General features: G+C 44.0%; 1 non-coding gene across 1 annotated transcript; it reads right to left on the reverse strand.

Annotated features, from left to right (window-relative positions):
• Nucleotides 1–6,253: 6,253 nt before the first annotated feature.
• LOC111591497 (small nucleolar RNA SNORD14) lies at nt 6,254–6,372 on the reverse strand. Its single transcript, XR_004858102.1, has one exon. It is a non-coding gene; the product is annotated as a small nucleolar RNA SNORD14 (small nucleolar RNA).
• Nucleotides 6,373–8,880: the final 2,508 nt, after the last annotated feature.

An 8,880-nucleotide genomic window follows, 5' to 3' on the forward strand; every position in this document is an offset into this window, starting at 1 on the left:
AGGAAAATTCATTCTAGGAAGTCTCACTCTGGCCCTAATCATGCTTTTATGTATAAGGGTGAGACATCTAGTTCTAGGCAACCAACCCGTGCTAAGTCGCCTAAGAAAATTCCTATTACATCAAATGATCATGACATTTCATTTAAAACGGTTGATGCATCATATGTTTTAACTAACAAATCCGGCAAAGTAGTTGCCAAATATGTTGGGGGCAAGCACAAGGGGTCAAAGACTTGTGTTTGGGTACCCAAAGTTCTTGTGTCTAATGCCAAAGGACCCAAAACCATTTGGGTACCTAAAGTCAAGAACTAAAATTGTTTTGTAGGTTTATGCATCCGGGGGATCAAGTTGGATCATCGACAGCGGGTGCACAAACCACATGACAGGGGAGAAAAGGATGTTCTCCTCCTATGAGAAAAACAAAGATCCCCAACGAGCTATCACATTCGGGGATGGAAATCAAGGTTTGGTCAAAGGTTTGGGTAAAATAGCTATATCCCCTGACCATTCCATCTCTAATGTTTTTCTTGTAGATTCTTTAGATTACAATTTGCTTTCTGTATCTCAATTATGTCAAATGGGCTACAACTGTCTTTTTACCGATATTGGTGTCACTGTCTTTAGAAGAAGTGATGATTCAATAGCATTTAAGGGAGTGTTAGAGGGTCAGCTATACTTGGTAGATTTTGATAGAGCTGAACTCGACACTTGCTTAATTGCTAAGACTAACATGGGTTGGCTCTGGCATCGCCGACTAGCCCATGTTGGGATGAAGAATCTTCATAAGCTTCTAAAGGGAGAGCACATTTTAGGACTAACCAATGTTCATTTTGAGAAAGACAGGATTTGTAGCGCATGTCAGGCAGGAAAGCAAGTTGGAGCCCATCATCCACACAAGAACATCATGACGACCGACAGGCCACTAGAGCTCCTACACATGGACCTATTCGGCCCGATTGCTTACATAAGCATCGGCGGGAGTAAGTACTGTCTAGTTATTGTGGATGATTATTCTCGCTTCACTTGGGTATTCTTTTTACAGGAAAAATCTCAAACCCAAGAGACCTTAAAGGGATTCTTGAGACGGGCTCAAAATGAGTTCGGCTTAAGGATCAAGAAAATTAGAAGCGACAACGGGACGGAGTTCAAGAATTCTCAAATTGAAGGCTTCCTTGAGGAGGAGGGCATCAAGCATGAGTTCTCTTCTCCCTACACGCCACAACAAAATAGTGTAGTGGAGAGGAAGAATCGAACTCTATTGGACATGGCAAGAACCATGCTTGATGAATACAAGACACCGGATCGGTTTTGGGCCGAGGCGGTCAACACCGCTTGCTACGCCATCAACCGGTTATATCTACACCGAATCCTCAAGAAGACATCATACGAACTCCTCACCGGTAAAAAACCCAATATTTCATATTTTAGAGTTTTTGGTAGCAAATGCTTTATTCTTGTTAAAAGAGGTAGAAAATCTAAATTTGCTCCTAAAACTGTAGAAGGCTTTTTATTAGGATATGACTCGAACACAAGGGCATATAGAGTCTTTAACAAGTCCTCAGGACTTGTTGAAGTTTCTTGTGACGTTGTGTTTGATGAGACTAACGGCTCTCAAGTAGAGCAAGTTGATCTTGATGAAATAGGTGAAGAACAGGCTCCGTACATCGCTCTAAGGAACATGTCCATTGGGGATGTGTGTCCTAAGGAATCCGAAGAGCCTACTCATACACAAGATCAACCATCCTCCTCTATGCAAGCATCTCCACCGACTCAAAATGAGGATGAAGCTCAAGTTGATGAAGAAGAAGATCAATCAAATGAGCCACCTCAAGATGACGGCATTAATCAAGGGGGAGATGCAAATGAGGAAGACAAGGAGGATGAAGAACCAAGGCCGCCACACCCAAGAGTCCACCAAGCAATCCAACGAGATCACCCCGTCGACACCATCCTCGGCGACATTCATAAGGGGGTAACTACTAGATCTCGTGTTGCACATTTTTGTGAGCATTACTCTTCTGTTTCCTCTATTGAGCCTCACAAGGTAAAGGAAGCTCTCCAAGATTCGGATTGGGTGGTGGCGATGCAAGAGGAGCTCAACAACTTCACTAGGAATGAGGTATGGCATTTAGTTCCACGTCCTAATCAAAATGTTGTAGGAACCAAATGGGTCTTCCGCAACAAGCAAGATGAGCATGGTGTGGTGACAAGGAACAAAGCTCGACTTGTGGCCAAGGGATACTCCCAAGTCGAAGGTTTGGATTTCGGTGAAACCTATGCACCCGTAGCTAGGCTTGAGTCAATTCGCATATTATTGGCCTATGCTACTTACCATGGCTTTAAGCTTTATCAAATGGACGTCAAAAGTGCTTTCCTCAATGGACCAATCAAGGAAGAGGTCTATGTTGAGCAACCTCCCAGCTTTGAAGACAGTGAGTATCCTAACCACGTCTATAAACTCTCTAAGGCGCTGTATGGGCTCAAGCAAGCCCCAAGAGCATGGTATGAATGCCTTAGAGATTTCCTTATTGCTAATGGCTTCAAAGTCGGCAAAGCCGATCCTACTTTGTTCACTAAAACTCTTGACAATGATTTGTTCGTATGCCAAATTTATGTTGATGATATTATATTTGGGTCTACTAACGAGTCTACATGTGAAGAGTTTAGTAGGATCATGACACAGAAATTCGAGATGTCTATGATGGGGGAGTTGAAGTATTTCTTAGGATTCCAAGTGAAGCAACTCCAAGAGGGCACCTTCATTAGCCAGACAAAGTACACTCAAGACATTCTAAACAAGTTTGGGATGAAGGACGCCAAACCCATTAAGACACCCATGGGAACCAATGGGCATCTCGACCTCGACACGGGAGGTAAGTCCGTGGATCAAAAGGTATACCGGTCGATGATAGGTTCTTTACTCTATTTATGTGCATCTCGACCGGATATTATGCTTTCCGTATGCATGTGTGCAAGATTCCAAGCCGACCCTAAGGAAGCTCACCTTACGGCCGTAAAACGAATCTTGAGATATTTGGCTTATACTCCTAAGTTTGGGCTTTGGTATCCTAGGGGATCCACATTTGATTTGATTGGCTATTCGGATGCCGATTGGGCAGGGTGCAAAATCAATAGGAAGAGCACATCGGGGACTTGCCAGTTCTTGGGAAGATCCTTGGTGTCTTGGGCTTCAAAGAAGCAAAATTCGGTTGCTCTTTCCACCGCCGAAGCTGAGTACATTGCCGCAGGTCATTGTTGCGCGCAATTGCTTTGGATGAGGCAAACCCTGCGGGACTACGGTTACAAATTAACCAAAGTTCCTTTGCTATGTGACAATGAGAGTGCAATCAAAATGGCCGACAATCCCGTCGAGCATAGCCGCACTAAACACATAGCCATTCGGTATCACTTTTTAAGGGATCACCAACAAAAGGGAGATATCGAGATTTCTTACATTAATACTAAAGATCAATTAGCCGATATCTTTACCAAGCCTCTTGATGAACAATCTTTTAACAAACTTAGGCATGAGCTCAATATTCTTGATTCACGCAATTTCTTTTACTAGATTGCACACATAGCTCATTTATATACCTTTGATCATGTCTCTTTTATATGCTATGACTAATGTGTTTTCAAGTCTATTTCAAACAAGTCATAGGAATATTGAAAGGGAATTGGAGTCTTCGGCAAAGACAAAGGCTTCCACTCCGTAACTCATCCTTCGCCGTCACTCCAAGCAACTCTCCATTCTTGGGGAGAAAGCATGAGCACCAAGCAAAAGGACTTCGTCTTTGGTATAATCTTAACTCATTTGTTTATGACCAAAGAGGAAGAAAGTATGTCTAGGGCTCTAATGATTCCGTTTTTGGCGATTCATGCCAAAGGGGGAGAAAATAAGAGCCCAAAGCAAAAGGACCGCACCACCACCAATTTCAAAAACTTCGTGTTTCCAAGAATATTATCAATTGGTTTTCCTATTGTGTTCAAAAGGGGGAGAAAGTAGCGTTTCAAAATGATATATCAAAACCCTCTTGAACACTAAGAGGAGGATCTCATTTAGGGGGAGTTTTGTTTAATCAAAGGAAAAGCATTTGAAACAGGGGGAGAGAATTTCAAATCTTGAAAAATGCTTCTCAAAATCTTATTCATTTACCTTTGACTATTTGCAAAAGGACTTTGAAAAAGATTTACAAAAATTTGAAAAAGCAAAACATGTGGTGCAAGCGTGGTCCAAAATGTTAAAAATAAAGAAACAGTCCATGCATACTTTATAAGGTATTTATATTGGCTCAATTCCAAGCAACCTTTGCACTGACATTATGCAAACTAGTTCAATTATGCACTTCTATACTTGCTTTGGTTTGTGTTGGCATCAATCACCAAAAAGGGGGAGATTGAAAGGGAATTAGGCTTACACCTAGTTCCTAAATGGTTTTGGTGGTTGAATTGTCCAACACAAATAATTGGACTAACTAGTTTGCTCTAGATTATATGTTCTACAGGTGCCAAAGGTTCATCTACAACTATACTAATTCGACTGTCCGGAATACCGTAGATTATTCCGGACAGGAGAAGGTTTTTGGAAAAACAGGCCAAGCGCGGACCGTCCGGGCCCCTGCGGCGGACCGTCCGCGACACAAGAATGACCCTCGGACAGAACCAATGCAAAAACACAAGTTTCCACTACAGACTGTCCGGAGGAAAAGCAAAGACCGTCCGAGCCCTCGCGCGGACCGTCCGGCCTCAGGCGCGGACCGTCCGGTCGGTAAGAAACCGAAAAACCCGAAGGTGACGGGTTCGGAGAAATGAATTATAGGGGGCCTCGCGGACCGTCCGGGGTGCACGACCGGACCGTCCGCGACTGACTCTGTCTGACAACTGACGCCGCATTAAATGCAATATAGCCGTTGATATAGCCGTTACTGCTGACCGTTGCGTTTTCAGCCGTTGATCTATAGGGGTGGACCGTCCGGACCTGGCTCGCGGACCGTCCGCGCTCGGCAGAATGGTGCAACGGCTAGAAAGTGGTTGGTGGCTATAAATACAACCCCAACCACCTCCATTCAAAACATCCAAGCATTCCAACCTTCAACATTCAATACAAGAGCTAGCAATCCATTCCAAGACACATTCAAAGCCTCCATCTCTCCAAGTTTCACAATTGAGAAAAGAGATCATTAGTGATTAGTGACTTGAGAGAGAAAGTGATCCGTGTGTTATTTGTCGCTCTTGTCGCTTGGCTTTTTGCAATCGTGCTTTCTTTCAATCTTTCATTGCGTTCAAACTCACTTGTAATTGAGGCAAGAGACACCAATCTTGTGGTGGTCCTTGTAGGAACTTTGTGTTCCAAGTGATTGAGAAGAGAAAGCTCACTCGGTCCGAGGGACCGTTTGAGAGAGGGAAAGGGTTGAAAGAGACCCGGCCTTTGTGGCCTCCTCAACGGGGAGTAGGTTTGCGAGAACCGAACCTCGGTAAAACAAATCCGCGTGTCACACTTCTTATTTGCTTGAGATTTGTTTTCCACCCTCTCTCGCGGACTCAATTATATTTCTAACGCTAACCCGGCTTGTAGTTGTGATTAATTTTGTAAATTTCAGTTTCGCCCTATTCACCCCCCCCCCTCTAGGCGACTATCACTCATCCTGTTAATCATCGTGGGGGCAGCATCGCCATCTCCGAGCTTGCCGGGGGGAGGTGCTTCTAGTTCTACTCAAAAGTCAAATGATATATTAATAGCTAGTGTCCATTACAAGTAACAGCACTACTGAAACAAAAACAGATTGCAAATGATCTTACCTTCTAGACCCCTTCATGTATCCAACAGCCTAGACTCTCTCAAGGCCATAGTTTAGTGTGTTCTCAAGTCTACAGAATAGTTCAAGATATAAAACAAAGAACATCTCAGGATATGAGATTATAAAGAGCAACACAAGTGGCGTTCAGAAATCAGTATATAATATTTTCCAGATTATCACAGAGGCAAGAATAATTTAACTTGACCAGAGTACTTTGAGCCTCATTGTAGCGAGCCCAAGTGACCAGGTAAAGGTCATCAATGATGAAGAGCCCCCAATAACACTAAAACGAATAAAAATACTGCTGTAAACAAGAACGTATAAATAAAGAATACTATTATTCTATATTGCCATAATGCTTGCATATGCTTACAAATTCTTCCAATAATACACTGACAATAATTTTTTTTAAATGAAGCACAAAGTAAAGATTTAAAAGATTGCAAAGCAAAATTTCCCTCACACATCCAAGGAAGGAATTAGCAGCATTAGCTCTCAAACCTGGCAGGGCGAAAGCTCTTTGGTGGCAACTAAGAATGTAGAGAAACAAGCCTTGATTTCATCATCATTTGCAATAAAAATATGACAAACAATGAATGAAACACTTAGAGAAGAAAAAAAGGTTACACATAAATATGAATGGCTCATGCATCCAAGGAATTAACAGCAGTAGCTCTCAAGTCTGGTAGGGCAAAACCTATTGGAGGGCTACTGAAAATGTTGAGAAACAAACCTATACACAATGCAAACCAATTAAAAATAGTCTACGTGCAGAAAAATGAAATCACACTAACCGACTTTATGGACACATAGAAGCAGTCCCCATGATCCTATCAACATGTGAAAACGTAAACGACAGGAGTGTGTGCGAAATCTCACCTCGGTCTTCTGCTCCTTGAGCTTCTGCTGCTCGATCTGGGTGGTGAGCTCCTCCGCGGTCTGCGCCGTCATTGTCTCGGTGTCGTGGGAGGGGATACGAGGGCAGAGCGACGGCGACGGACTCGAGCGGAAGGGGAGGGGAACAGGGGCTCTTTGCTCGCGCGGCCCTTCCTCTTCCTCTCCTCAGCCGAAGGGTCCGCGTCCTCGTCTGCCAACCCAAAGTCATCCAGCCCGTCATCGCTGGGCATGTCTCCACCGTCTCTCTTCTTGAGAAGGTGCTTTCGGGGCTTGGAGGAGGACCCTGCCCCGCCGTCATCGCCGTGGACGGGGGTCGGAGAGCGGTCGCGGGTCCAATCGCCGCCGTCGTCGAGGTCGTCATCGAGGTCTTCATACGGCTGATGCTCAGGGGAGGGTTCCCGATCGTCGAGGTTCACGATCGGCTCGCCTTCGTCATCGTAGCTGGGAGAGTAGATCGAGGAGGGGAATCAAAGTGAGGCGACGAAACCCTAGGAGATGCAGAGAGAGATAGGGGGCACAGAGCGGAGAGATACTTACTTGTCCTCCATGCTGACGACGGCGAGACGGGAAGCGAAACCCTACGCGAGGCGAGGAGAGAGACGAGCTAGAGCTGGAGCGGGAGGGGAGTGGAGGAGGTGGTGGAAGTGGTTGCGACGCGCACGGCCCGCGCTCGCTTGCGGAGCAGGGGGAACGAGGGATGTGCCGTGGGGCTGCGGGGAGCCGGCAGAGAGGAGCAGTTGCGATCGATGGATGGAGGAGGAGGCTTGAAGCAGAGGCGACGGGACGAACGGTGATGATTTGACGCATATAGATGGACGGTGCAGATTGGCTGAAGGCAGAACCAGGGGAGGCAGCCTACCCCTTAGAGCCTTAATAGGTAGTATAGATTTTTTAGTCATTTTATTTTATTTTAGTTCTTAAATTACTAAGAGAGTGTTTAGTTTCTAGTGACTAATTTTTAGTCTCTCTATTTTATTTTATTTTAGTTCATAAATTAATAAATACGGAAACTAAAACTCTATTTTAGTATCCGCATTTAGCAATTTAGGAAAAAATAGAATAAAATAGAGGGACTAAACATTAGTTTCTAGAAACCAAATACCCTCTAAATACGGTAATTAAAACTATATTTTATTTTCTGTATTTAATAATTTAAGGATTAAAATGAAATAAAATGAAGAGACTAAAAATTAGTCCCTAACAACAAACACCCTCTAGTGTCCAAAAGGCATTAGCAGTTAATTGTTGGATCTGTTCGATATTGCCATTAGTGATAGTCCTGGGTTCCAGACGATAAAATACTTCAGATCAGACTTGGAGCGAAGGGATGCTACCATTGCTTCTTCTTTGGAAGATGCAGAATTCTCCACGTCCACAGCTAATCGTAACGGATACTCCCGTTTCAAAATAGTAGAATATTTTTATGTCAATACTCATATAGATTTAGATGATTATAAATCTAGACATATATATATATATATATATTATTCTATAAATCCAGTAAAAATATAAAACAAATTTTAATTAGGGATCGAAGGAGTACAATAACAGGTAAAAGTCGTGCGTAAATAAAACAAAATCATATACAAAGCCTATTGTTTATTTCATCATCTATTCTTACAAGGGCACTCAAAACGACAACTTTCAACGTTTTGCTTGCCAAACTGTTGGCGTCGATCAGCGCATCAAACACTAGAACGAACCGCGTCGTGTTCTCCATAGAGGCACGGACAGTCCACGACACAAGGCCGGACGACTCACGACCTGGGCGGAGAAGTGGATCCTTCACTGCATGCTTCCGGACGGTCCACGCCTGGGGCCAGACTATCCGTGATGGCGCATGGTCATCTTTGGCCTTGTGTGATCAAGATCCCACCCTATAGGGAGAGATTTTAGGGTGCTCAGGGTCGACAGGTCACCCGGAGTGTTTCCAGACGACGTAGAGTCGTCTAGGGCACTCGATTTCACTCCGAGAATCAGATCTTGAATTAAGAAATCAAGTCAAGGAAGAGATCTTGAGTGGAGTGGATCTTGCCCCTAGGAGGGGTAAGATCCTTGGATCATCTTAGGATCGGTAGGCCACCTAAGACGGATTTTGACGACGTAGAGTCGAACAAGGGTGGATGCGGATATGTGGAAAGCTACAATTAGACTATGCTACATATACTTCTAGGATAGGAATGAT

The sequence above is a fragment of the Zea mays genome, chromosome 4 (assembly GCF_902167145.1).
Source record: "Zea mays cultivar B73 chromosome 4, Zm-B73-REFERENCE-NAM-5.0, whole genome shotgun sequence".
In the NCBI taxonomy this organism is placed as follows: domain Eukaryota; kingdom Viridiplantae; phylum Streptophyta; class Magnoliopsida; order Poales; family Poaceae; genus Zea; species Zea mays.